The sequence below is a fragment of the Trachurus japonicus genome, chromosome 8 (genome assembly GCF_045865225.1).
Source record: "Trachurus japonicus isolate A0001 chromosome 8, Traja_1.0".
Lineage (NCBI taxonomy): Eukaryota > Metazoa > Chordata > Actinopteri > Carangiformes > Carangidae > Trachurus > Trachurus japonicus.
Genome location: NC_140914.1, coordinates 27,118,073 through 27,122,479, shown reverse-complemented (window position 1 = coordinate 27,122,479; position 4,407 = coordinate 27,118,073). Strand labels below are relative to the sequence as shown.

General features: G+C 39.2%; 1 long non-coding RNA gene across 1 annotated transcript; it reads right to left on the bottom strand.

Annotated features, from left to right (window-relative positions):
* Window positions 1-246: 246 nt before the first annotated feature.
* On the bottom strand, window positions 247-2,682 carry LOC146983465 (uncharacterized). The gene is made up of 4 exons (XR_015036360.1): window positions 2,587-2,682; window positions 2,466-2,489; window positions 1,981-2,148; window positions 247-578 (listed from the first exon to the last, which is right to left on the bottom strand). It is a non-coding gene; the product is annotated as an uncharacterized LOC146983465 (long non-coding RNA).
* Window positions 2,683-4,407: the final 1,725 nt, after the last annotated feature.

Here is a 4,407-nt window from a genome sequence, read left to right as displayed (position 1 = left end):
TCTTATAGGGTATAGAATAGTATTGGGAACAGATTTATAAATCAAGTGTCCCTAACTTTATAGTGTTGTGTGATTGATTATGTTCTATGTTTGTAGAATACATCATGTTTTGTATTCGTCATCCAGCAACACCAGTTGAGTGAAGGTGTTGATAATAGTTGTTACATTCAAAGGATAAGAGCAACAACAATGGAGTAGTTTGTCTGCCTTTTATTTTTGTTTTTGAACTGGACAGTATGTTGAGATGAACACATCTCAAAGAGTTTCAAGACTGATAATTAGAGACAAGATGAAAATAGGCAGAATTTTCAGTCAATCATTTCTGGTTGTACCATGTCCTTATTATAGTAGTATACTTGATTCTTCACACACAGGAAAGCAAAATGTATGTTGGGTTATTCAGACTGACAGCACAGAATAGATGATTTGAGGTTGATTCATTAGGTGAAGAGAAATCCCGGTGAATATCCATGCTGCTACTCTTCATGTTGTTGTTGCATTTATGTTACAAATGGATGATATCATCCATCCCACTGCTCCTCCGGCCTTGGCAACAGCTCCAGCACTACCGCCTGCACCTGCAGAGAGATTACAATGCATTGCATTACATTACGTATCTGCAACTAAACAATCAGCTTCATGATACTCCTTGCCTTATTTCATGTCAAACTTTTTTTCAAACCTAAAGAGACTTCATATTTTACTTCTGTGTTTTATTTTTAAGCATCTACAGAGAAGTTTAATTTTGTGTTGATTTTGGCAACTCCTGTCGACAAAACCAGAAGTGTTTTGCCAGACTGCATTTCCCATGAGCTCTAGCGCGTATTATCGTAAGGACGCCTATCTTGCTTGCGCATGCCATTTTCGGTGTGAGTGCCGTAAATCGTTTCGTCTGGTAGTTCGGCCCGACCACTGCTTCCTGAAAGGTATACAGTTACACTATCAAAAAATAGCTTATCCTCCCATCAATGGCCTCATTTGCTGTTGTAGGTCATACAGAGACTTCAGCCGAAAAGAGAGACTTTTCCATATCCAGTTAAATGGTTCTTAGTAGTTTGTACTTTTGGTGTCACTGTGTCGATAAATTACTTAGATGCATTGAGATGGTTTTGGTGTAGTTTTACATTCCATCTCTCAAGATTCTCCCCAGAGCTCTAAAAGCTCTGTCAGCCAATCAGAGCCTCTCCTCTGACTGCTTCTTGAAGGAGCAGTCTACTCCTCCACTGCCACAAGAGCATGATGGAGTTCTATGAAACCAGGTCCCACAAGGTTGGACAGTGGGTCTAGACTGAGCTGGGAACGTAACTGTTTTGTTTTGTTGTGACATCACATTATTTCAGAGGTCAGGACGGCCTCTGAATACTTGAGGGCTTTAACACTTTCATAGTATTTGTACACTGTAGCACCTAGAACCTTTTTTAGTTAAAAAAAAAAAAAAACTGATGATGATGTGCCAAGCCCCAGTATGTAGGATTTGTGGTACTTGTAGTATGGTTGAGAAGAGCAACTGTCTGCCACCTCATTCCCAGAGAAGCACAGTAGCCTACGCAAATTTGTTGCCGTTGTGAGTCCGTGTCGATACTGGTACCGTCGTCGGTTAACAACTTTCCTCCTCTAAAACAGCAAGTTAAAATATTATGACTTTATTCTTGTAAATTTACGACTTTATTCTTGAAGTCTGTGAAAAAATGTGGCCCCAATATGAGAACTTCTCATTATGGCCACATTGAGAAAACATTTTCCTCCAATGTAATTGGCAGCACATATTACACACTAGTGACTGAATTCTCATTGAGCGTTTATATAGTAATGCCCAAACACAGAGTTAACTGTCTATGGCACAGGTGGCAGCAGTCTTTGTAGGGTCTAAATCAAACATTTTAATAAACATTAAATAGTGGAAAAGAAAATAAACACCATGTCCCATTTTACCAATAAATGAAAAAGATTTTTTTGAATAAGGAAATATTTAAAAATTACCAATTGACTGCAAGAATGACACCAGACTTCCTGCCACAACGCCTCCTCCATTAGCCGTCGCAGCAATTGACATTATTTTGGCAGCAAGGGAACCAGCTAGTATTCCACCTTGCGCAAAACCAAGCAGAGCCAGAACAGGAGGACCCAAAGTGACAGACAGAACACCTCCTGGACAAAACACATCAGAAGAACTTGTTACTGTCTGATGAAAAGTGCAACCTTTAGTTAGGTATTATAGCCTAAATATTTATTTGTATATTCAGTGCTGAAGAGAATGAAAAAATAATAATAATGCAAACATATTGGTTGATGTTTAAAAAAATGTGAATGTTGATTGTGATTTTGTTTGTTTGTTTGTTTGTTTTGTTCCCTTATGTCGACCAAGGTAATCTCTCACAACAATGTTTTTATTATATTATTATTATTATGTTTCCAAAAATTTTCCTGCCCTATTTAAAATGTGGAGATTCAGATCAGAGTCTTACCTGCACCTACAACAACAGTCTTACCTGTTGAATAAACACAGAAGACAACAAAAATAGTTTTACCCTGAGTAAATACTTTTGTTGATGAATATGAAGGAACAAAGTTGTAAATTATACTCACAGATGTCTTCCCTAAAATTCCAAAAAAGATTCCACAGTGCCCTCAGTATTTCCCATATCAGCTTTCCTCCAGTGCAAAGCAGTGATAAAAGAAAAACTGCAGTGAGATTACATAAAAAATATTTAATTAAAAGAAAAATCAAAGTCAGCTTCATTGTCAATTACAGAGGATCACAACTTTGTTTCTCTCTAACCCCAAGGTGCAAACAACAAAACAAAACCGTATTCAAATACACAAGGCACATTAAAGGTAGGCTATTACACAAAATTTGAGCATTTGAGAAGGTATGCACATGACGTCACGGTACTCGGAAGTCGCTGTGGAACGTCCACTGAGCGGCAAAAAGACGAGTGGCAGAGCCGACGACAAAGTTTAAAAACGAGCAAGTAACAAAGCGATTTTCTCCGAGCCCACACAAGTCTGACATGTCTAGCTTTGCCAGCATGTAAAGCAGCATGACCTAACAGAGCTGCTAAACATCTAGAGGATACGTCTCACTTTGACCGAGTTACATTCAAGAACCTGTTCTCAATGACGGAAAGTAAATTCACTGGAGCGGACATTTTTTTCGATCCATCAGCTGTGTTTACAGTTTCAGGTGTCGTAGTTCTGATGTTTAGACAGATAAATTAGTCCTCTAACACATCCTACAGTTTGACTGGTCAGAGTTTTTCAGAATAAAAGCAGCTCGTGTTTTAGTGTCGGGAGTCAGTCAGGACGACAGTAACAGCTGTAATCTGGTCCCTCTGCACAGTAACAGTGAGCCTGTCAGTCACTCTGCAGGTGCCGCAGTCACACTGTGTGTTACAGGATTGTCAGTGTCCGTGGAGCAGACGGTTTTGGGGAGCTGGTTGTTGATTCCTTTTGACATCAATTTGTTTTGATATAAGATATTTTATCCAGTTTATGAGTCTACCGCTATCCGCCAGCACGGTGAGGGAGGTTTGTTTTGCCACTCAGTCCGATCGAACGGGGCGTTGCCGAGGGCAACGTGACGTAAACGCATACCCTCTATTTGTCCAGACGTGTAAAGCTTTTGTTCCACTGACGTCAGTTCTCTCTCTAACTCTAAAATATCAATTCACAAAGGTAAAAATCATCCGTCACATTTAAAAGAGCATACACAGACTTGATTAACAACAAAATATATATCCATGCATTGATGTTCATTTCAGATTACAACTGTTACAATTGTTGTAACATAACTAAACCAGACAGCCACAGCTCATCCACAGTGCTGCAGCCAGAGTCCTCACTGACACCATCAAAGGTCCTTACATCACTGCTCAAAGGTCAGACTTTAAAAACATATGATTTACAAAATGCAATTTGAATCTCATCTTAATGACTTATCTCTAATCTTTTTCTGCTGAAGCACATTGAATAATCTTGCATCGGAATGGTGTTGATATAAATGAACCTACCCCACAGAGAATTAAAAGTTATCATCTTCACCAACTGAATTAATAATGAATATGAGGGAACAGTCCAAAAAATAATAGTTGTACTCACAAGGTTCCATGTCCGCTCTGGGGGTGATGAGATGTGCCTGAGATGAGACTGAGCTCAAGGAGATGTTATATAGGTATCTAACCATGCAGAACAGGTTTACTGTGGGAATGTGTTTTGAAGTTTTAATGACAGTGTTATGAGGGAAACATGTCAGCAACAACAAGAATCATTTCTGGAGAATTGAAACTTAACAATAACTCGAAGAATCCCGAATTCCCCCTCTCTGCCTCCCCATTTCCTGTGTCTCTCTCGACTGTGCTCACCTAAAAAAGGCAATAAAAGCAAGTTGGTGTAGTGACGGGGCTTTCC